Source organism: Microcaecilia unicolor, chromosome 2 (genome assembly GCF_901765095.1).
Source record: "Microcaecilia unicolor chromosome 2, aMicUni1.1, whole genome shotgun sequence".
In the NCBI taxonomy this organism is placed as follows: Eukaryota; Metazoa; Chordata; class Amphibia; order Gymnophiona; family Siphonopidae; genus Microcaecilia; species Microcaecilia unicolor.
In genome coordinates, this window is record NC_044032.1 from 358,498,373 (window position 1) to 358,524,545 (window position 26,173).

Consider the following 26,173-nt stretch of genomic DNA (forward strand, 5'->3'; position numbering starts at 1 on the left):
CTCCACTGGGTCGCAAGTGCCTACGTGCCATGCGTGGTCACATGTACACATATGCACAACAATATGAGACACATACGACCCATGGAGATTTGCAGGGCCTTCTCTTTATCCACCTCTGGACAGTGCCACATCCTTCTGGTGAGCAAATTTAATTTTTCAACTATTCTTTTAAGAGACCGTAAAACTATACTTCCGGGGCTGTATGCAGCCCGGGAATCCTGTGTTGAAGACCACTGATCTAGGGCATCAGATGCCCTTTGGGTCAGCTCTAGAAGGAGGAGCAAGACAGGCAGTCTATCTCTACTCACATAGTATCTGCTGCAGGCCAGGATCATTGAGACGAGAGGAAGGGGAGTACTCACACACATACACACACACATCGATGTTCACAGTGCAAGAACCTTTGGAAATATTAAAGAAATCCTGATCTGTCCAAAGCCATGGGGAATCCCCCAGAAATCCTAAGCCTAGCCAAGTGTGTTATGTACCTATTCTCTATGTACAGACAAAAAAGATGATTAGAGAGCAGATCAGTATCAATGGATTCATGAGGGTGTGTATCAATGGAGCAAAAAAAAGGCCTCCAGCTTTCTAGGATGTACCACAGACTCAACTTGGAAAACGGTGACTTCTATAGATACAGTTACCAACTTCTTACAGAAAGTACTCTTATCCTAACTCATTACTACTACTACTATTTAGCATTTATATAGCGCTACAAAGCGTACGCAGTCATTACCTCAGTAAGCTTCAGATGTGGGGCTAAAAACTCATGGCAAGTGAAAGGACTACTCAGACAGGGTCCACATCTGAAGCCCACCATCTGACACTGAAAGCTTTATCCAACGTAATGGTCCCATAGAAATGCACTGAATCTTCCAAGACCTCACCTTGCAAACAAATGATAAACTCATGCTGATATCCTATATGATAAAATCTTTAAACTCAGAAACTATTGGTCTATAGATGTGAATGTTTTAAAGTGAGTCCCATTGTCCTGCTATATATTTTTTTACACACAAGTAAGGAGTTTGGTCACTGGATCTTCTTCAATATGTTTTGAGACACTGCAAAAAAATGTGCAAAGAAAATATTCTAGCTGATATTTAAAGCAAGGCACTTCTCTGGTAAGCGAGAGTTGCTGACAGGATACATGCTGGTGAGTGAGATATTCCGCGGGACTAACTGGAAAATGCTGCTGAATATTCCTTCTGACTGCCTCAATGCTATCTGGACTATACTGTGGTGGTCCATGGGCTGAGCTTGGGTGAAGGTTAGCCAAGTAGTAGCAATATTCAGAGCGCTAACTGGATAAAGTTTGAATAGCAAATAGAGGTCACGATGCTTAGAACTCTGACGCTAAAGTGACTCTGACACCCTCCCCATACCGTGGGAACAGTGCAAAACCTTAGCTCCCCAATGCTCAATGCTAATGATATGCAGATCATATATGCACTATGAGACTGAAAGTAAGGGGGGGGGGGAACGTGCTTGGTGCATGCACACAAGAGTTTTGTGATAAGCACAGCTCTTGTGCGCATGCCCAGGCAAACCCAGATATGGAGTATGTCAGAACTGGTTCAGATCTTAAACTGAAAGTTAGCCTAACTGAAGCTTCAAGGCCTACTCAGAATGTCAGTCAAAGGCCTATCGGAAATAATGCAAGCAGCTCTGACATTCCCCCACCCCCTCCCTGGTCTGATCCCTGGTGATGTCACTGTAAGAAGATAGGATGTCTCTCTACTTGATGGGATTAATTGGCTTGATGAGATTAGTTGGCCTGAAGGGATTAGTTGACAAGGGTAGCCATACAGATTTTTGAGAACTGGGCCTTCAAAGGAATACACACCTCCTTGGTAATCAGGAGATATCAAATCAAACAAACCAAATTATACACAGTTTGGTACAGGGAAAAAGAATGTAGATATTTAAACCCAGAGGCATACATTCAGACCTACACCCACACACCCCAGCCAACCTGTAGATTTTCTTTCTCAGAGAGCCATTCCATACACATTCTACCCCCATCTTCAGCCCCAACACAAGGGCAGACTTTCATTCAGCGATAGACACACAGAGAATCAAAGGGACACAGTCAATGAGACACACATAAACAACTGCTATACCTTTCTGCCCTAAGTGCTAGAAGCCTATTTTTAGATAAAATACCTTTTTCCAAGTCACACTTGTGTGTTGTATTTTTGCGCTACTAAACCCACTGCCCCTACAAAGTGGAGCCGGGACTAAAGAAAGGAACCTAGAATCAGATGAAAGCCAAAGTTGACACCTGACCTCTGGGGACCATAACTGACATAATTGGCGCCGTTATTCTACACCTTTAAATATAAGATTTTTAATTTTTTTTCAATTGAAAGGCTTATATTTAAGCGCAGAAAATAGGCGCCAATGTGTGCTTTCACTTTCTGGTTTGCTCAGACTTCCACGCATTTGATTCTCAGTACCGGCATGTACAGGTTTGCATGGGCTTCCTTCCACTTCCAAAACAAATCAAAACCAGCAGATTTGAAACAGAAAAACATAAGAAATCCTCTCTTCAAGTCCCCCAATGCCAACTCAGAGCTGACAGTAGGTTTCCAGCGTTAAGAGCAGGGTTTGTTTGTGCACTGTTCTCAAAGCATTGGAGGGGGATAGTAAGTTACCTCATTAACAACTGTTTGACTACATTTAAATACAATTTGTGGTCATCTTTGGTGCACATGTTGTTTCCTGCACTAGAGCCCTCTGAACATTCTGCACAGATTAATGCCGCCGCTAGTCCAGCGCTAATCAGCTTTAATGCCGGCATTAGGTTCTGAGGATTAGGGCCAGATTATAATAACTTTATCTGGTTAGCTTCTGGTTAGCAGTCTAAATATTGCCACAAAGTGAATACTACTGCTGGTAATGCTAATTACTACAAATTCAGTGCTAGATGATATTAAGGCTGAATACCTGGTGGCTTATACTCTTAGAGACTACTGAGCTTCACTTACGCATCTGACAGAGAACCCACCATACAAAAATATATCAATCAGGTTTGGCAAATTGTTAAAAATGTGGTTCGTTGGAACCTCAACTAACAAGATATCAAAGTGTGGGTCAAAAAACATGGAAGGTAAATGCAGCTATAATGTTTTACATAGGCAATGCTTTTTAACTTCTGACCAGAAATTAAGTTCATAGTCAAAGCAGGAGTTTAAGGAGAAAGTCAGAGAATTTGTTGCCAGAGAATGTGGTAAAGGCGGTTATCTTAGCGGAGGTTAAAAAAGGTTTGGACGGCTTCCTAAAGGAAAAGTCCATAGACTATTATTAAATGGACTTGGGGGAAATGCACTATTTCTGGGATAAGCAGTATAGAATGTTTTGTACTTTTTTGGAGATCTTGCCGGGTATTTGTGACCTGGATTGGCCACTGTTGGAAACAGGATGCTGGGCTTGATGGACCTTTGGTCTTCCCCAGTATGGCCATACTTATGTACTCATGAAATTGAGCCAACGGACTGAATATTTTGAAGAGGACTCGACAAACAGCGTTGTACAACATGCGGGATCATGGGTTTTAAAAGAACATTGTATTTCTGAACCCAGCAGTGGAATATGAATGAATACATCTAAGACCTTCAATGCTGTCCTGAAACCTATGACTCTGCTGGCATCTCCTGTCACTCTACCAATGGTTATCTCCTGTATTACCTATATAATCATTATTTTAGAGAAGTGTTTCATGGCCTTTGTCACATGGATGAACTACCACTTGAAAGAGGAATACATGTGCTATGCAAATCAGCCAAAAAATATAACATCCCTTGAAATGTTCTGCAAACTGCAGGTTATTTTGGGCATTGCAAAGGGACAAGCGGAGGTACAGTCTGGCAAAAGAAGAATGGAACCCCAGCATGTAATCTGGCAGAGACTGATCGAATAATAAGCAGGGGATGGATTAGACATGCATCATCAGAGGCATACATGTAGTTAAGGGACTTAGTGGTTGAAACTATGTTATGAGCGTCTTTCAAAAGGGATGTGCTTTTGTTCATCATCATTTTAGTCATCAGAAAATCATCTGGTTTGCAAAGTATGACAGAAAAACCTAAAACCATAAATGTAGCCACCTTTTCCACAACTAATGAGGGAAAACACATTCTGTGAAAAAGTATCCCTATGTAAAGGGCAAGTTCACAGTGCTGCTGGCATCTGATTATCAGGAAATATTGAATAAGTCCAAGGAAGAAGTAGAAGAACATGATATGATATTCACAGGTGATACAGAACCAACACTACATTCCACTTCTGAGGGAACTCAACTTTCTAATAATGTAGACATCAGTATTGATGGAAAACAACACCAACCAGCCCTATTACACTGGTAGCTATCAAACTATGGATGCAAAATGATGCTAGAAGAATCCAAGGACCCTAAAGAAGCAACTTTTAAACTAGAATGGGGTGGGGGAGCCAACAGTTGCATAGGAGTGCTTGGCTCAGTGTGGAGTATGGATACAACTGAAACAGGACATTCATGAAATCCCAGTAGAGAAGCTTCAACAATGCTGAAAGAAAGCCAGGTGTGTTTAAGGAGAGAGCAAGCTACACATTATCCCCATCAACTTCTAAGCAGTTTGTAGATCCAAGCAAAAAACACAATTTGAAGTGCCTGTATACAAATGCTAGAAGCCTAAAAAATAAGATGGAAGAGTTAGAGTATATAGCACTAAATGATGAAGTAGATATAACAGGTATCTCAGAGACTTGGTGGAAAGAGGACAATCAATGGGACACTGTCCAGCTTATTTTCGAAAGAGAAAAACGCCTATAGTGCGATCTAAATGGGGAGATAGACGTTTGTCTCGCAAAGGCGCCCAAATCGGTATAATCGAAAGCCGATTTTGGGCGTTTCCAACTGCACTCCGTCGCGGAAACGAATAAAGTTGATGGGGGCGTGTCAGAGGCGTGGTGGAGGCGGAACTGGGGCGTGGTTATCAGCCGAGGAGAGATGGGCGTCTTTAGCTGATAATCGAAAAAAAGGCGTTTTTACCACGATTTTGGGTCACTTTTTTTGGACCCTTTTTTTTCACGAACAAGTCCCAAAAAAGTGCTCCAACTGCCCAGATGACCACTGGAGGGAATCGGGGATGACCTCCCCGGACTCCCCCAGTGGTCACTAACCCCCTCCCACCAAAAAACCCCCCACTTTACAAACTTTTTTTCCAGCCTCTATGCCAGCCTCAAATGCCGTACCCACCTCCATGACAACAGAATGTATTCGATCCTGTCATAGCCTTTCCCTGGGTCAGATGTGGCTCTCGGGTGCAGTACAGGGTCACATCAGCATTGCATTGTGGTGGGTGTAGGGTATTGGGCTCCGTGATTTCATTAGCTTGTGTTACAGTCTCATGATGTTGGTAGTTGGTAGGCTCTTCTCCCATGGTGCTTTTCCCTCTGCCTACTGGGTCAGAGTGTGCCCTGTTGTGTTTCCTGTTGTAGTCCATGCGGTAGTGGCCATTTTTGTAAGCCAATTTTAGTTCCCTTTCCTGTGTTAGCCACGTTAGACAACCTAGTTCTTCCCTTGAATGTGGCTGAAAGAGGGCATTGTACAGCATTCTGCCAGCTCTGACCTACTGCTCATCTCAGTACCAGGGAGACTCGTTGCCAGTGGGGCACAACCTCTGATCTGCAGTTAACTGTGAGTAAAGGCGGTTATTCCAATAAAGGACGTTTTCGGAGAGATTAGTCTTCAGGTGTCAACTGGTGTGCCAATGTTATATAGCAGCAACCAGTCCTAGAGGCCTGTGTGTATGCAGGTCCCTGGAGCACTCTTAGTGGGTACCGCAGTGCACTTCAGCCAGGTGGCCCCAGGCCCACCCCCCCCCCCACCTGTAACACTTGTGCTGGTAAATGGGAGGCCTCCAAAACCCACTGTACCCACATGTAGGTGCCCCCTTCACCCCTAAGAGCTATGGTAGTGTTGTACATTTGTGGGTAGTGGGTTTTGGGGGAGGGGGGTTGGGAGCTCAGCACCCGTGGTAAGGGAGGTATGCATGTGGGAGCTTTTTCTGAAGTCCACCGCACTGACCTAGGGTGCCCAGTTGGTGTCCTGGCATATCAGGGGGGCGAGTGTACTACGAATTGTGGCCCCTTCCACGACCAAATGGCTCGGATTAGGACGTTTTTGAGCTGGACGTTTTTAGTTTCCATTATCTAAAAAAACAAACAAACGCCCAGCTCAAAAAAGTCCATTTTTTTTCGAAAATTCGGTTCAGCCCGCCCCTTCACGGACCCGTTCTCGGAGATAAACGCCCATGGAGATAGGCATTTCCGTTTGATTATGCCCCTCTGTGTTAACAGGGTACAAATTGTATTGCAATGTTAGAGAGGATCAAATTGGAGGGGGGTTTGCGCTATATGTTAAAGAGGAAATTGAGTCAAATAAAATAAACATTCCATATGAAACAGATAGCAGTGTAGAATAATTATGGATAGAAATTCAATGTGTGAATGGAAGGAGTATTCTTGAAGGGCTGTACTACCATCCGCCGGGACAGAACGAACAGACAGATGAAGAAATGTCTACAGAAATTAGGAAAGCTGGCAAATTGGGCAACAGTAGAATAAAAGGTGATTTCCGTTTCCCCAATATTGACTGGAAAAATGTTACATCAGGGAGCACCAGGGAGATAAAATTTCTAGATGTAATAAATGACTGCTTCTTGGAGCAACTGGTCCAGGAACTGACAAGAGGGGGAGCCATTTTAGATCTCGTCCTTGGTGGCATGCAGGGCATAGTAGAGAGGCAATGGTTTTGGGTTCCCTGGGAAATAGTGATCATAACATGATCAAGTTTGAGCTACTATCTGGAATGAAGCCACAAAGAAAATCAACTGTAGCTGCATTTGTGAGTGTCTGTGTTGTATTTCTTATTAGTTGCAATTACTTTTTTCATTATCTTGGACTGTTTAAAGTCTTTTTTCTCCTGAAGCAGCTTGGATTGCAAGGGATTTAAGGGACATATTGGTGGATTGTACCAAGATAAATACTGTGGAGTACCATACAAGGACTGTTTTTGTCCAACATAGATTAGTGGATGTTTTCTTTTTATGACTGATGATTATTGTGATCCACCTATAATTTGAAGGCTTGCCTTACAGATAGATGTGTCTCCTTTTGTTTACTGAGGTCTTTTTTCTCCACTTTTAAAGATTTGGGCTATCCTTCTGATACAGATGATACATGTAGAATTGAGTATTTTTTGATGTGTGATTAGTATTCTACAGATTCATTGGAAGTGTGAATCCTGTTCTATCCCATATCTCACGTCTTTCTCCAATCTGGTAACATCCGCTCATGTTACCACCTGTGCCTTGGACCCTATTCCGTCCAAGTGGATTGCATTGCCTCGCCATGGCCTTCTTGCTTTAGTGTTCCTTATGGTGTGTAATAGTCTTGAAAAGGGAGAGGTGCCATCCAGCTGGAAACATGCTGTTGTGCATCCCATTCTCCAGTTTAGACCCTTGTTACCATCAAATTACCGTCCTATCTCTAATTTGTGCTATATTTCTAAGCTCACTGAAAGAGTGGTTTTCCAGCAACTTACATCTTTTGCAGAGAAAAATAATATGTTACACCCTCAGCAATCTGGATTCAGGGTGGGACATAGCTGCAAAACTATTTTACCTGCTTTAGTTGGCAAACTCCATTGATAAAGGGAACATTATCATTTTAGACTCTTTAGATCACATGCCTGCTTTTGACATTATTCATCATGGTCTGCTTCTTACCTGTCTAAATAATCAACCACCTAGCTATACTTATTTCAGTCTATTTATAACATCACTCAAATCCAGGCTTCTTTGTATTCCAACCATCTTGAAACTTTATTCATAGAAAATATTTTTCCTCTTCAACTTTCATAAGAATTTTTAAAACACGCCTTACAGCTTCAATTTGATTCAATTGGATATCTTCAATCAAATTTACATATGCTGCATGTTTTGCAATTTGCTGCCTCAGGGTGTGGTCCGAAATTCAACTAAAGAATAAAACATTAAATCAATCAACATTAAGAACTCTTAATGGTCAGAAAACAGTCAAAAGATCTATCACATATCTTGAACACAAGATAATTTTACTCCACATTGCATCGGTGTCTGCCATCTTGTACTTATTCCACCCATGTGCAGTGTCACATTTAAGTAGATTTTCACAGCTCAAAACGTCAAAAGCATCAACATCAGTGACGTCTTGACATCAATAACGTTAACGACAACAAAATCCCACCCCCAGATATCATTACATTTCCTTACATTGCTGCTACTCAGTTTCCAAATTTAAACCTCCAGGGGTCACAGTTCCCAAGGTGAAGATCCACCACTGCTCTTTATAGCTAAGGAGGCCATCTAAATCACCCCCTTCTCTCCCCAATTGGATCTGATCAATAACTCGCCATTGAATATCTAACCAGTCATGTTGCTTAGTCAGCCAATGGTTTACAATAGGGGCTGTTAAAATGGCAGTATGAATTCTTGATTTATGTTCGTTTAGTCTATGCTTCACAGGTCTCCTTGATTTGCCCTCATATATTAGTTGGCAGGGACACCTTATGTACATTACTACTATTACAATTGGTGTTGTGTCTTGCTGAAAACTTACGCGCATTACCTGGCACTTGCCAATCCACTTCCTGAATGGTTAATGCACACAACTGACATTTATTGCATTGACCATGGCCAATCAAATCCACCTGATTATGTAGATATTCTAACCATTTATAAGAAAGCATTTCCCCAATAGTTTTACCCCTACGGTAGGCAATCAATGGTCTCTCCTGTAATAACGGATGAATCTGTAGAACAGTCCAATATTTATGAACCAATGCTGTAACTCTGGAACTTCCTACCACATATGGGAGAACTGCCACTATTGTATTCTCTGTCTCTCTATTAGAATATTGCAATAATAAATCCCGTTGAGCATACTTTGCTCTCAAATAGGCTTTCTTAATAGCCTTTGCAGGATAACCTCTGTATAGGAATCTTTCCCAAAGTTTACTAGCTTGTTCCTCAAAATCTTGTTCTCTTGAACAGATCCGTCTAATCCTTAAGAATTGACTAATAGGGAGACTCATTTTTAGTCTATATGGGTGAAAACTTTGGAAATGCAGCAAACTGTTTCTAGCTATTTCTTTACGAAACACTGTAGTGATTAATTGGCCTTGGTCAATGTTGATTTTAGTATCTAGAAATTCAATTTCATTTGTATTCCATGTCATGGTGAACTGTAAAGCTGTGGAATTTGCATTTAGCCAACCAAAGAATGCTTGTAACTGCTCAACCGTACCTTCCCATAAAAAGAAAATATCATCTAGGAATCTCTTTCATATTGAAATGTGGGCAAACCAAGGAGAAGAACAGACCAAATTCTGTTCAAATTCAGCCGCAAATAACATTGCCACTGAAGGGGCTAGTGATGCCCCCATAGCAACCCCATGTGCTTGTAAATAGAATCGGTCCTCATAAAGGAAATACTTTTTAGTGATAACCAATGTTGCCAATTGCATTAGGAACTGCATAGATATACACTGGGGAGGGGTGCGGGCCAACAAGTCTGAATTACTTTCAAAGCCTCATATTGAGGAATTTGTGTATATAAGGAAACCACATCCATTGCTACTAGAATTGTACTGGTTGTTATCTTAGTGGTTTGTAAACAACAAAGAAAATTAGTTGTATCTTGTACATAAGATTTTACTTTACATACAAAAGGTTGCAAAAATAGATCCACCAATTTACTTAATGGTTCCAGTCTTACCCGTCTAAAGCAGATTGAGATTTCAAGGAAAGTGTTAGAATGTTTTTTTCCTTTTCTTTCGGATTGTACCTTTTCTGTATCTGCTGCCTCCTCTAACTCAAAGTCCTTTCTTCTGAGTACAGGAGTCCTGCAAGGGTCAGTCATATCTCCATTACTATTCAATCTGTTTCTCAGTCCCTTTGCACCATTAAACAAGAACAAGGTGTGCATGCATTTTATTATGCAGATGATATTCTACTTATTCATCATATCAGCTCTTTACATCCTGACCTCATAAAGTTTAAATCTACTTTGTCTTTAATTTCTTCCTGGTTTAGGGAGAATCATCTTCTCCTTAATCTAGAGAAAACAGTTGCAGCCTGGATTACTGGCAAACCTTCTGCCCTTTCTTTAGTCCCTCAAATAGGGAACCAGATAATTAAATTAGTTACCACGTTTCGATTTCTTGGGGTTATACTTGGTAAAGAATTGAATTTCAAAGAACAAATTATGAAATTGGTAAAGATTTCCTTCTTTTTCCTCCATCAATTCCACGTGGTTTAACCATTTCTTGATATTTCCTGTCAACAGACTTTTCTCTAGGCACTTATTTCATCTTATTTAGGTTACTGTAATTTCATTTACTCTGGCTTACCTGTTTCTGCTTTACACAGACTTCAAGCAGTTCAAAATACAGTTGTTCATGCTCTTACTCAAAACATTTTGAACATATTACTCCTCTTTTTATTTCTATCGATTCACTGTCCATTGTCTGTTGGATACAGTTTAAGATCCTCGTTCTTACTTTTAAGGTTTTGCACAGTGGCACTCCTGCATATCTTGCCACTCTTTCTGTTTCCTATGTGCCTTTGTGAGCCCTCCATTTCCTTAATGATTTTTGTTTGCAGATCCCTTCTCCCAGAAATACAACATTAGAACCATTAGGAATTGTGCCTTTTATTGCACTTCACCATTTTTATGGCATTCTCTTCCCTCATATATTTGGCTCAAATTATCCTATCCAAAATTTTTGAAAAGGCATTCGGGGAGAATGCGGTGGGCACCGTTGACGGACTTTGAATTCACTTGTCGGAATTAGACTGCTTGAGATTTGATTGTTTTATGTTTGGGTTTTACATTGTGTGTTTGTTCGCTTAACTTTCTTTGTTGTTTGGTGTCAGTGTGATGCTTTTCTTTTACCAATGGCGTTCCTTTCTTTTATATTGTGTTTTAAATTTTATTTGTAGAGGAGTGTGGTAGCCGTGTTAGTCCACTCTTAAGGTTATCAATAGAAATCAAACAAAATAAAACATGGAAAAGAAAATAAGATGATACCTTTTTTATTGGACATAACTTAATACATTTCTTGATTAGCTTTCGAAGGTTGCCCTTCTTCCTCAGATCGGAAATAGGCAAATGTGCTAGCTGACAGTGTATATAAGTGAAAACATTCAAGCATTACTATGACAGTCTGACAGGGTGGGAGGATGGGGGTGGGTAGGAGGTATGAATGGGGACATCAAAGCATATCATTGATATTCTAACAGGATGGATGTGGATAGGTGAGGGGTGGGGTGATCAACAGAGACATACAGCTTTATGGTTTATAATGGGCTAGGAACCCCAGATCCTTGTTAAGTCCTTTCTGTTGGATGTTAAAATATTCAATCATTCTGACTTCAAAGGTCTTACGTTCTTGTATGGTTTTAAAGTTACCTTTCAGGATTCTCACTGTGAAGTCACTGGTACTGTCAGCTAGCACATTTGCTTATTTCCGATCTGACGAAGAAGGGCAACCTTCGAAAGCTAATCAAGAAATGTATTAAGTTATGTCCAATAAAAAAGGTATCATCTTATTTTCTTTTCCATGTTTTATTTTGTTTGATTTCTATTGATAAATTTTATTTGTAAATTGCCCTGTAATGTTCTCAGGAAGGGTGGTATATTAAATTTAAATAAACCATAAACCACCTTAAATCAGATTCAATCAGCTGCATTGCCAGACAGGCTTTTACCCAGTGTTTTATTTTGACTACCCTTGATATCAGTTAATTGCTTAGCTAGATCAACTGGTATTTAAAAATAAACAAACTAATTAATTTCAATGTCCAATTTCTGTTCCACACTTACCCTCTTTTCCCTCAGCTCTTGTGATATCAGTTTTCATAGTACTGCAATAGTTTCTTGCTGATTAAAATTTAGAACCTCCCTGTCCACTTCTCTCTCTCTCTCTCTCTCTTCTCTCTGATCCTGGTTGCCTCTGTTTTTATGGACTTGCCGCAGTTTCTTACATCCCCCACAAGTACCGTTTCACCCCGAACCACCTTCCCACAACTACTCACCACCCATAGCCTCCTTCACCCCCTAAAACTACCCCAGACTTCCTTAAACATGTTTCCCTACCAAGCAAACGTAACAGAGTCAGGGCTGGGGAACTCAGTCAGGAGAGCATGGTCCAGGCTGGAAAGACAAAACTCCAGAGCTGGGGAAAGATAGGGAAGCCCAGAGCAGAAAGAAGCAGCCCTTTAGACTGTGCTTCTACTACTTATATGTAAGGAGTGTTTTGCTGGTCAGCTTTTGACTTTGCCTGCAAGGTAAGCCAGGCTCTATGTTTGGTGCTTTGAATTATGGTCCTGAATAAAATGCCTCTTTTTGTTTATTCCTGAAGATATTTCAGTTTCTTAGTTTTCAGTTTTTTCAGGGCTCAAACCACATGAAGAACGCAAGGTCTGTGCCTGACTATAGGTCATGGCCTCAGTGAGGGAAGTTCTTGACTTTGGGTATCTAAACGTACCCTGCAAGCAGAAAAGGTGCAAGACCAAGTCTCAGAAATTGTAACAATGAGGAAAGAGAAGGGCAAAATGCCAAAATCATTGGATTGGCAACCTTCAGAATTTTGAAATTAAATTACTACTACTTATCATTTCTATGGTGCTGCTAGACACGCAAAGCAAGAAGGAATAAGATGGCTACTTAAGGATGCAGAACAAATTTCTGCTAAGATAACATATTGTGAACCATACAAAGTATCTCGTGTAACTGATGAAACTCATTTTTAGCAGTGGGAAGCATGAGGGAAGAATCTGAAACTGCTCCTGGTGTCATTTGCAGGACAAGCACTTCTCTCTCTCTCTGTCTTGCTTCCCTTCTTAAATACTTCATCTAATCTAATCTAATCTAATCTAATCTAATCTAGCATTTTTGTTCTGCCAAATCCTGCATAACTAGCTGGGTGCATATAATCAATTAGCTAAGAAATATACATGAAGGGGCATTTTTGATATGACATCCAAATCCAAAAGTAAATGCCTGTTTGAAAACATTTGGAAGAGCACAAAGATGTCTGTCAATGTTCTAAAATGCCCGCAAAAAATGCCCACAATAAAGATGCACCATAAATTAGTACATAAGTATTGCCATACTGGGACAGATCGAAGGTCCATCAAGCCCAGTATCTTGTTTCCAACAGTTGCCAATCCAGGTCACAAGTGCCTGGCAAGATCCCAAAACAGTACAATACACTTTATGCTGCTTATCCTAGAAAAATACCTCTTGTTACTTAGTAGAATTTGTTAAGCGTATGCAATCAGCATAGTATTTTTGAAAGCAGGGGAGTCTTATAAGTCGCTAGGGTTAAAATTCACAATTCTTATAACCCTATTTTGCGACAGTTGTAATCATCGGCTCACCCTACCAACCTCCTTCGTTACTATTTTTTATATAAATTTTATCTTTTTTGTTGTTGCTCTACCAATGCCTAATATGCGGCTGTGCTTAATATTGCATACACATTAGGAGCTTCACAGTGAAACAGTCTAACAATATGACAAGGCTGTAAATATGCTCAAGAAACAGCTTAACTTAGCTTTTGTTTTGAAGTGCGGAACTCTCCCCGACAGGTGCCTGTTTCGCACAACTCGGCTTTTTCAAGGGGTTGTTATCGCACCAATCAACGAGACAGCCTGTCTGCAATATTAAGCACAGCTGCATATTAGGCATTGGTAGAGCAACAACAAAAAAGATAAAATTTATATAAAAAATAGTAACGAAGGAGGTTGGTAGGGTGAGCCGATGATTACAACTGTCGCAAAATAGGGTTATAAGAATTGTGAATTTAAACCCTAGCGACTTATGAGACTCCCCTGCTTTCAAAAATACTATGCTGATTGCATACGCTTAACAAATTCTACTAAGTAACAAGAGGTATGTTTACCATATTTGAGTAGAATATTGCCATTGCTAATAGATAGTATCCTAGAAAAAAGCAGTGGATTTTCCCCAAGTCATTTTATTAATGGCTTATGGACTTTTCTTTTAGGAAGCTATCCAAACCTTTTGTAAACCTCACTAAGCTAACTGCTTTTACTACATTCTCTGGCAACGAATTCCAGAGGTTAATTACACATTGAGTGAAGAAATATTTTCTCCAAATTGTTTTAAATTTACTACTTTGTAGCTTTATTGCGTGCCCTCTGGTCCTAGACATAGATGTCATCAGATCATCGTGTCCGTCAATGGAAAATAAGTCTTGAAAAATGTCTACATGTGGAAGTGGTCCCACGCTGCAAAAACGTCTGCCAATGTCAGGATGCCCCCTTCACATGTACCATGTCTATATATGGTGCTGCATGTGGAAGGGTGTTTCCATTCTGGCTCAGCATGTCTTTACAGAGAAAGCCAAAATTTTCTGCTGAGGAGTCTCAGATCCTTGTCCACAGGAGGGAAATTATGAAGATGCACCACCATCTGCCACCACACAATGTTGCCATGAGGGCCTACAGGCTCATTCCTGGGATCCTAGCACGGTGAGTTTTCTGCAGTGCTGCTAGGAACCCAGCATCAACCATGTGCAAACACCACACCTTGTCAGCATCACATGCATCCTTCCATCCAGCATCTCCTCTTTCTCTTCCTATCCTTCTATCCAGCATCTTCCCTCTTTCTCTCCTGTCCTTCCATCCAGTGTCTTCCCTCTATCTCTCCCCATCCTTCTACCCATCTACCCTCTCTCAATCCTTCCAATCAGTCTCCCCTTCCTTCTAGCCAGTTCTTTCTCTCTCTCTCTCTGCCCTTTTCCATTCAGCTTGTCCCCTCTCTCTCTCCATCCTTCCAGTGTCTCTCTCTTTTTTCTGCATCCTTCTATCCAACATTTCCCCTCTCTCTACCCTTCCATCCAGTGTATTCCCTCTTTCTCTCCCCATCCTTCCATCCAACACCTACCTTCTCTTCCAATCCTTACATCCAGTCTCTCTCTCCCCTTTTCAATTAAGCATGTCCCCCCTCTCTCCCCATCCTTCCAATGTCTTTTCTTTCCCTCTCTACCCTTCTATCCAGCGTCTTCCTTCTTTCTGCCCCTCCTTCCAGCATTTCCCCTCTTTCTGTCCCTTCTTTGAACCAGCAATTTCTTCTTTCTTTCTCCGTCTGACCAGGCAGGGTATCCCCCTTTCTCCCCATTCTCCCCAGCAGCTTCTCTCTCCCCTGCCCTTTTCCATGTCCCCTTTCTCTCCCCATCTTTCCACTCATCTCTCTCTCTGTACCCCTGTTCCATCCAGCCTCCCTACTCTTCTTTCATTTTCTCCTCTCTGCTCTCTCCATTTACCACCTCCTGCCTCCCTCTCCATTTCCTTTTCCACCCAGTTCCCAGTAATTCCTGGCCACTGCTGCTTCTCCTGATGAGCAGCAGTGGCCACTGCAAAACAAGAAAAGCAAGTGTGGGGCCACAGCAACCTTCAGGTATGCACTGTAGGCTCTGCCATCCTCTTCCCCTGCTGACTTCAACTTCCCGTTCCCAGGACAGAGGACTGGCAGAGCCGACAGCGCATGCCTGAAGGCTGCTGCGACACCGCACTGGCTTTTCTTGGTTTTGCTGTGGTCGCAGCTGCTCATCAAGAGAAGCAGCAGCGGTAACAGCAGTGGTGGCAGTGGATCCCGTGGTGCATGTGCCTCAGTGGGAGACTTTCCCGCTTTGGTGGGACTGCGGGAGATGACCCGCCAAATCAGGAGTCTCCCGCTGAATGTGGGAGATTTGGCAGGTCTGCAAATATACTGCTGGGCTCTGGTCTGGCTCCCCAGATTTACCAGTACAATTGTTAGCAGCTCAGTGAGGCCAGGCTGCATCCGACCAGATCAAAGATACCAAATTGCAAGCTTCCAAGTCAAACTTGGCTTACCTGACTGTAGTAGTTGCAGTTCATACATAGGTAGTGGAGGCATATGCAGTCAAGCGTCATTGTTTCCCTCTGGGCCTCCTTATCCTAGCTGTGTCCTGGGCTTTTATACTTCCTGGACCATGCCCTCCTTGTTTCACCCCTCCCGTGTCACTTCCTCCTTAGATGGGACTATGAGTTTTAAGATGGTTCTGACACTGTAAAGGGGGTATCCTTAAGGGTAATTGGCAGAGTCCTATAGATTCCCTCACAGCCTATTTTTACCACAGTTTAGTAAAAGGACCCCATAAGAACAAAGCATACATTATACAAACTAGGTCTGCCCTGTTGGCAGTTAACAAGTAGTAACTGCCTCCACCTGAACTGTAAGGTGCAGTCCCTGCCCATTTTTCATCCAATCTCTTTCTATCCTTTGTCCTGTTCTACACTTATCTGTGTTAACTCTTACTACCATGATAAAAGCTAACAAAGGGGTGCTTTTACTAAACTGTGTTAGATGCTAGGGCATGCCTAAAGCAACTTAAAATGCTGTACCATGGGACAAGCTCAGGTGTCCTGTGGTAACTGCAAAATCTTTGCATGCTAATTACATGGTAAAGATATATATATATATTTGGGACGGGATGTGTCTGGAGACAGAGAGTGGGCATTCCTGCACTAACCACTTAGTGCAGCTACATTATTGCGCTAAAATCAGCGGCATACCAAGGGCGGGGCGGTCCGCCCCAGGTACATGCTACTGGGAGGGTGCCTGTTCCGGGGCAGAGGGAGCAGGGCGCCAGCGGAGCCGAGAGCCATGCGGCTGCTCCCCGCAGGTAAAGATGCACCTGTTGGGGGGGGTTGATGCGCCGGGGGGGGGTCATTTCGCCAGGGGGGGTCATGCTGCACCCGGGGGGTGGGGTGCGCATCGGCGATCCGCCTGGGTGGCAGCCGACCTAGGATCGTCACTGGCTAAAATAACATGAGTTAGTGGTAAAAAAAAAAAAAACATCTTCACAGTAGCCCATAATGATAACTACAGCCCTAAAATAAATTTAAAAGTACATGTGTTCCTTTTACAACAAAAGAATTTTCTTTCCACAGCCAAACACTATCATACCAAATCCCTCTCCCTTCCAGTTAAAGTACTGCTGAAGGATAGCGTGTCTTTATATTTCCTCTATTTCATATTAAATGAAGCAGAACCTCCTGTAGCTTCATGCTGTCTCTTTAAATACTAGTGGATTTAAAGCAAAGGTTTCAACATAATGGGTTTGTTTTACAAAGCCGCGCTAGTGATTCTCCTGCGACAAATGAGAGGAAGCCCATAATGAATGGGCTTCCTCTCATTTGCCGCAGAGGAATCGCTAGTGTGGCTTTGTAAAAGAAACCCGATGTTCCTTCTCCTATCTGAACTTGGAAATTGCTGACAGCTTTGGACAACTGCCAACCAGCAGTTCATAGGGCTTATTTTTTTAAAATGTATTTAAATTTCCCAGTGCTAATGGCATAACTCCTGGCAAGCATAGCTGAGAAATGCTTCCTTCCCTTGTCTGTCTTTGAAAAGTGCTGACAGTTATGTCACGATTTCACAGCTCTGCTCCCATCATACTCAGGGTTTTAACCCTCCCAAATAATTCAAAGTCAGCACAAATAGTTTTATTTTGCTGGCTGTTAGGGAATAAAGCCAGGCCAGGATGAACAGACAGATGCAGAAATGTTAAAGGAAATTAGGGACACAAACAAACTGGGCAACACAATAATAATGAGTGATTTCAATTACCCCGATATTGACTGGGTAAATGTAACATTGGGGCATGCTAGGGAGGTAAAATTCCTTGATGAAATCAAGGACAGCTTTATGGAGCAGCTGGTACAGGAGCCGTCGAGAGAAGGAAAAATTCTAGACCTAGTCCTTAGTGGAGCGCATGATCTGGTGCGGGAGGTAATGGTGCTGGGGCTGCTTGATAACAGTGATCACAATATGATCGGATTTGATATTAGCTTTGAAGTAAGTATACATAGGAAATCAAATACATTAGCGTTTAACTTTAAAAAAGGAGACTATGATAAAATGAGAAGAACGGTGAAAAAAAAACTTAGAGGAGCGACTACAAGGGTCAAAAATTTACATCAGGTGTGGATGCTGTTCAAAAACACCATCCTGGAAGCCCAGGCCAAATATATTCCGTGTATTAGAAAAGGAGGACGGAAGACCAAACGACAACCGGCGTGGTTAAAAAGTGAGGTGAAGGAAGCTATTAGAGCTAAAAGAAAATCCTTCAGAAAATGGAAGAAGGAAACGACTGAAAATAATAAGAAACAGCATAAGGAATGTCACGTCAAATGCAAAGCGCTGATAAGGAAGGCTAAGAGGGACTTCGAAAAAAAGATTGCGTTGGAGGCAAAAACACATAGTAAATTTTTTTTTTAGATTTATTAAAAGCAGGAAGCCAGCAAAAGAATCAGTTGGACTGCTAGATAACCGAGGAGTAAAAGGGGCAATCAGGGAAGACAAAGCTGTGGCGGAGAGATTAAATGAATTCTTTGCTTCGGGCTTCACTGAGGAAGATTTGGGTGGAATACCGGTGCTTGAAATGGAATTCGAAGCTGACGAGTCGGAGAAACTTAATTCTCTGTAAACCTGGAGGATGTAATCGGGCAGTTCTACAAACTGAAGAGTAGCAAATCTCCTGGACCGGATGGTATTCATCCTAGAGTACTGATAGAACTGAAAAATGAGCTTGCGGAGCTATTGCTAGTAATATGTCATTTATCCTTAAAATCGAGCGTAGCACCGGAAGATTGGAGGGTGGCCTGGCCAGTGTAATGGCAATTTTTTTAAAAGGTTCCAGAGGAGATCCGGGACATTATTGACCGGTGAGTCTGACGCTGGTGCCGGGCAAAATGGTAGAGACTATTATTAAGAACAAAATTACAGAGCATAATCAAAAGCATGGATTAATGAGACTTGAGTCAACATGGATTTAGTGAAGGGAAATCTTGCCTCACCAATCTACTACATTTCTTTGAAGGGGTGAACAACATGTGAATAAAGGTGAGCCGGTTGATATTGTGTATCTGGATTTTCAGAAGGTGTTTGACAAAGTACCTCATGAAAGGCTACAGAGGAAATTGGAGGGTCATGGGATGGGAGGCAGTGTTCTACTGTGGATTAAAAACTGGTTAAAAGATAGAAAACAGAGAGTAGGGTTAAATGGTCAGTATTCTCAATGGAGAAGGATAGTTAGTGGGGTTCCCCAGGGGTCTGTGCCGGGACCACTGCTTTTTAACATATTTATAAATGACCTAGAGATGGGAGTAACTAGTGAGGTAATTAAATTTGCTGATGACAAAAAGTTATTCAAAGTAGTTAAATTGCGGGAGGATTGTGAAAAATTACAAGAGGACCTTACGAGACTGGGAGACTGGGCGTCTAAATGGCAGATGACGTTTAATGTGAGTAAGTGCAAAGTGATGCATGTGGGAAAGAGGAACCCGAATTATAGCTACGTCATGCAAGGTTCCACGTTAGGAGTCATGGACCAAGAAAGGAATCTAGGTGTCGTCGTTGATGATACGTTGAAACCTTCTGTTCAGTGTGCTGCTGCTAAGAAAGCAAATAGAATGTTAGGTATTATTAGGAAAGGAATGTAAAACAAAAATGAGGATGTTATAATGCCTTTGTATCGCTCCATGGTGTGACCGCACCTCGAATATTGTGTTCAATTCTGGTCGCCGCATCTCAAAAAAGATATAGTGGAATTAGAAAAGGTACAGAGAAGGGCGACGGAAATGATAAAGGGGATGAGGCGACTTCCCTATGAGGAAAGGCTAAAGCGGCTAGGGCTCTTCAGCTTGGAGAAAAGGCGGCTGAGGATATGTATGATAGAGGTCTATAAAATAATGAGTGGAATTGTACGGGTAGATGTGAAGCGTCTGTTTACGCTTTCCAAAAATACTAGGACTAGGGGGAATGCGATTAAGCTAGAATGTAGTAAATTTAAAACGAATTGGAGAAAATGTTTCTTCACTCAACGTGTAATAAAACTCTGGAAGTCGTTGCCAGAGAATGTGGTAAAGGCAGTTAGCTTAGCGGAATTTAAAAAAGGTTTGGACGGCTTCCTAAATGAAAAGTTCATAGACGATTATTAAATGGACTTGGGGAAAATCCACTATTTCTGGGATAAGCAGTATACAATGTTTTGTACTTTTTTGGGATCTTGCCGGGTATTTGTGACCTGGATTGGCCACTGTTGGAAACAGGATGATGGGCTTGATGGACCTTTGGTCTTTCCCAGTATGGCAATACTTATGTACTTATGTACTAAGGGAAATCTGTTTTTACTTTATTAGTTCTTTCCTATTTTTTAAACACCCTGACTACTTAAAAAAATTCTCCAGTTTCCTGTGCCAAAATCTCTTTAATTGACTGTGACTTTCTAGAACTAACAATTGCTGTTTTTATTGTTATGGCCAGTTTTGTCCCTTTCATATTCAGATTAATCGTACTAGAGAAATATTAAGTTTCTTCACATGCCAACTCCCCCATACCACAAAGAGGAAAAATGCTCATTACAAAAATATTCACAGGGCTATCAGCCCTAACACTATTAACATCTCTGGAAACCCCAAAACCTCAAAGCGAGCACAACAACATACCAATATCCTGCGACTTACACCACCCAGCGGGAACAGCCACACTCTTCCTGGGAAGAACTCAGCCAGTCAGAAGCGGCAGTCCAAAAAATGGAAATCACTCACTCAATGGACAACCAAAACAAAAGAACAGAAAGGAGAACAAGAAATACAGAAACCCAAACAAATGACAATTAATGAAAATTAACACAGTTGCACTAACAGAGGATGAATACTTACCAATATCAACACCAGATCGGTGGTAAATATAACAAAAACAATGAAGGACTGGATAACTAATGAAGACCTTGGTCTCATCTTTCTTAATGAAACATGGATACATAACAAACAAGACCCCACTGTCCAGTACCTATGCCCACCAGGTTATAAAACCTTATACTGGACCAGAAAAGGAAAAACAGGCAGAGGAATAGCGCTGATCTACAGACTCTTCCTAACAGTTGAAGCCATAGCAGCATTTATAACACCACAACTGGAAATCGCTTTGCTCACAATCAAAGACCAAGCCCTAACCACTTGTAACCACTTGCCTCCACCTACCCTCCTCTCTTCCTTCCCGTTCACATTAATTGATTTGATTTGCTTACTTTATTTTTTGTCTATTAGATTGTAAGCTCTTTGAGCAGGGACCGTCTTTCTTCTATGTTTGTGCAGCGCTGCGTACGCCTTGTAGCGCTATAGAAATGCTAAATAGTAGTAGTAGTAGTAGTACATAATCAACTGCGCTGCATCCTATTCTACAGACCCCCAGGAACCAGGAAAACGACCCAATCAAAATTCATGGATTTCATTTCGAGTAAATGTGTTGCCAACTCCAACATCTTGCTAATAGGTGATATAAACCTACATCTAGATGACCAGAAGGTAGACTGTGCCAAAGAATGCAACAAATTCCTTCAACTATGGGACTTCCAGCAACCACTAGTGACCACAACCCACATCAAAAGATATGCTATAGACCTACTAGTCTATGGATTCTCAAATGACAATAATATCAACCTACAGAAGCCAACATGGACAACATTCCCCTAGTCTGATCACTTTAAGCTAAGTATGACCCTCCACATGTGGAAAGATTGATGCAACCAAATTTTAGTCAGCATATACGAAGACCAATGGTCTCCAATGACAAACACAGAAGAATTCCTATCAGAATGGGACAAAAGGTGTACCAACATACTGGACAAAATAACACTTATGAAAACAAAAACTGGACAGAAGCGCAAATCAGTCCCATGGTTTGATGAGGCTCTAAAAGAAATCAAGACCCTCTGCAGAAGACTAGAATGAGCATGGCGAAAACACAAAAATCAAACAAACAAAATGGTGGGGAGAGACACATGAAACAGGTACAAGATTAAAATCAGACTGGCAAAAACAAAATTTTGTACACAACATGTAGGCCCAGACTACAAAGACACAAAGAAACTATACAAAATCATTAACAACCTAATAAACAGCAAACTGCTAACGGCGGTGAATAACGACCCCCTGTCAGCTAATGTCCTCACCAGATACTTCAAAGAAAGGTTCTCAACTTAAGGAGAAACCTTAAACAAGACAACACAAACTTCAAATCCCTGACAAACTTGACCACCTCGCAGAGGAAGCATCAGTAGACAGAACATAGATCATTTTACACAACCCACAAAGGAGATAGTAACGCAAGCGTTAAGGAAATTCTCCACCACTTACTGCATGCTAGATATATGCTCCAAGCACGTACTAAAAGTGGCCCCGGACTGATTCATAGACCAACTCACCTCCCATTTGAACTACATGTTTCAAGCAGGTTGTTTTCCACACAACAAAGGCAACATACTGCTTACACCACTCCCAAAAGACACCAAGAAAAACATCAATGACACTTCAAACCACAGGCCGATGGCTTCTATGCCTTTAACAACTAAAATAATGGAAGGAATAGTGGCCAACCAACTAACTGACTACATTAACAAATTCTCAATACTACATGACTCCCAATCAGGATTCAGACCCCATTACAGCAGTGAGACAGAGTTGGCAACACTACTGGCCAACTTCAAAAAGGAAATCTTAAACAGAAAAAACATACTTCTATTACAATTTGACAGAATCCTCAATAAGATTGGAATTGGAGACAAGGTGCTTAACTGGTTCCTAGGCTTCCTGACTACAAGATCCTATCAAGTCAAGTCAGCTTCTCTCTCCCCTCCATAGAAAGCAGAATGTGGGTTCCCCCAGGTCTCGCCACTCTCACCGATGCTTTTCAACCTAATGATGACCCCCTCTAGCTCAAACGCTATCCAAACAAGGCTTCAACCCCCTTATCTACGCTGACAACATGTCCATTTACATCCCCTTCCATAAGAACCTGCACGAAATTACGTCTAGAATCATGGATGACTTTAAACATAATGGAATCCTGGGTATCATCAAGCTCAAATTGAACAAAGAAAAAACACAGTGCCTTATACTCATCTCACCAAATAATATCGAACAATACCCAAAAATTGACACCATGGACACATTCCTCCCAATATCTGACAATCTAAAAAAACCTAGGAGTCTCTATTGACTGCAATCTATCCCTCGACAAGAAAATCTCAAACACAATGAAGAAAATGTTCCAAATCATGTGGAAACTGAAACACATAAAAAAATATTTTCCAAGAAACATATTCCATATATTAGTCCAATCCATGGTCCTTGCCCATGCAAATTACTGCAGTGGAATTTATGCCAGATGCAGGGAACAATTACTCAAGAAACTCCAAACAGCACAAAACACTGCAGCCAGACTAATATTTGGAATAAATTGATACGAAAACACAAGACCATTGCTCCTCAAACTTCACTGGCTACCCATCAAAGCACATATATCTTTCAAGATCTGCTCTCTAGCCCACAGGATAATCTTTGGCCTTGCACCAGAATATATGACAAACCCCATAGAACTATGTATGCGAACGCAATCAAAGATGCAAGAACCTATCTCACCCTTCACTTCTCCAAATTTCAAGTCCTAAAATACAAATCTGTACACTCTACCAGCTTCACATACTTTTGTTCCAAAATCTGGGACATATTACCAAAAGTCCTAAAATGCACTACCGAATACTTAACTTTTTGAAAATGCCTGAAAGCCCACTTCTTCAGACAATCTTTCTTCGAAGATCACACCCAGACTGACTATCCAAATACACAAAACACAACCACTAACAAAAAATAAACAGCAGCACACATCAAATCCCAACAAAAATGTTACAAGCCTAACTGTATTAAACTGTAAACCACATTGAACAGAAAACCTGATTGGAAAATGTGGGGTACAAATGCAGAAATAATAATAACAATAATGCTGAGAGAAAAAGGAACGAATATAGGAACATTAGAATGATGGGGCATTAGGGGTTAAAATGTTTTCTACTGGAAAGGAAAAGAGGGATTGGTGGAATTGAGTTAAAGGGCAGAGTTGGGCCAAGGCATTATGGGCTCAGTTTTGGGTGGAAAGGAATTTTGTTTTGTGAGGGTGGGTAGTAGTTGGGAGGTCGGGTGGGGAAGAGTTTGTCCCATCCTCCCTTCCCTATGGTTTTCAGCGTTGGTGATCTCTTGGCCACAGCTAGGGCAGATGAAGACCTAGTTGTGAAGGGGATTAGGCATAAGGAATTAGTGGGGAATGAAGATTCAAGAGGCCGGAGGTATGTTTTTGGGCACTTGTGTGCACCACCAACATGAGTAAGAGAGCGAACCTGTGTTACTCAAAATAGGGCTGGTTCATCACCAGCTAGCAATATTCAAGTAGGCTAATGATATGTGTGGTGTAGTTTGAAGCATTTATAACTGTTTGTTACACGTTGGCTATTATTTTGAGGATAATAAAACTGTGGCTAATGTTTTTTTTGCAAATGATCAATAGGTCCTTCTTTCTATCTATCTATCTATCTATCTATCTATCTATCTATCTATCTATCTATCTATCTATCTATCTATCTATCTATACCCCATAAGTATTTTTGAGGGGGGGGGGGGGGTAGTATGATACAGTGAAAAGAGAAGTGCAAATGCCAATGGTATAGCGTAACTGATCTAAACATGTCCAATGATATTTTTCTTTTAATTTTATATTTTATTTTTTTGCTTGATGCAATTCGCTTTTGTTTTATGATTACCTTTTAAGATTGCTTTTTGATGAGATTAGTTATTAGATTCATGTTTTTAATATTGAAAATATGGATTAATGTGCAATGAAATGGAATATCAGTATTATAATGCTGTAATTTTTGCATCCTGTATATCTGCATTTTTGTACACTGTGTTGGACCCTTGTTCATGCTGAAACACAGATCTGTGTTGAGTCCATCTGCCCAATTGTGCTTCAAATTGTATCTTCTGGTGGATATTTTACTGTGGAATTTGTAAGGCTTTATGGCCTTTCTGAATAATTGCTCTTTTTAGGCTTTTTATTAAAGTTTTACTTTTTTTTTTTTGTTACCTCTACCTATTATTTTCCTCTTCTATGGAAAACTCTTGATCCATCCCTACTCTTGGAATATTCCCTTTGTTTTTTGTGTGTAGCGCTTGTATCTCCTTTTTCCCTGTGCTCGCATACTATCATTTACACACATACCATAGAAAATTTAAGCATGAAATTGTATGCCTGCCATTGACCTGGTATAACTGTTTGCATCTAACTTTAGGAATGTTGACGCCAATTTATGTTAGTATTCTATAATGGCATCTTGGTACACAGATGCTGGTATAGAATTGGCACTCAGCACTTGGCATTGGTGCATCTACCTTGAGGTGTTCAGTTATAGAATTGCCCCCCATAATTTCTACATTTAAAGTTGGATAGTCAATTTTCTCCAGACCTGTTTTTTCTTTTTTTACAATTGCACTACTCATCTATTTTCTTCTGGCCTCCAATTAGCAAAGGACCCACAATTTGGGGGTGGCACAGTCTCTTCAAGTTTCACCACTTCAATCCTGCCCCCTGTACATCTCAGCAGGATCCCTTGTCCGCCATTTACCACTGCCTCACTCTGCTGCTGGACCAGTCTGCTCTACTGCATCATCCTGCTGTGATGGCCTGATACTTCTGGGATCACCATGGCTTTTACTCTAACTCCAAGCTCATTTTTGGTGGCGGCAGAAGTTTTCCCAAGGTTCCCTGCCACCTGCCACACTGTCTCCTCAGCTCCTTTCTGGAGATGCTGTAAACTGATACTCTCGCTTCTTCATACATGAACTATCAGTCGTGCACCAAACCTTTTCACCTTCATCATGCTGACTCTGAGTGCCTTCATCTCAACAGCAGAAGCTGCAACAAACACTCTTCCACTACCTTGAATATGCATGCTGCCTGCTACCTCAGTCACTTCACAGTCTCTCTGTTGCCTTTCCTATAACTACCAACGCTGCTTTCATTTCCTTTCCCCACCAGGTCCCCAAAAGTCAGAACTATCAAGCCAGTACCGCCCCTATATGGTTTATTAGTCATTTACTACATCACTTTCTGCAATCACATCAAAATGGTTTACAAATTCAAATAACTTTGCAGCATACACAGAAAAAGAAACGGAACTCCAATGCTAAATAGGATA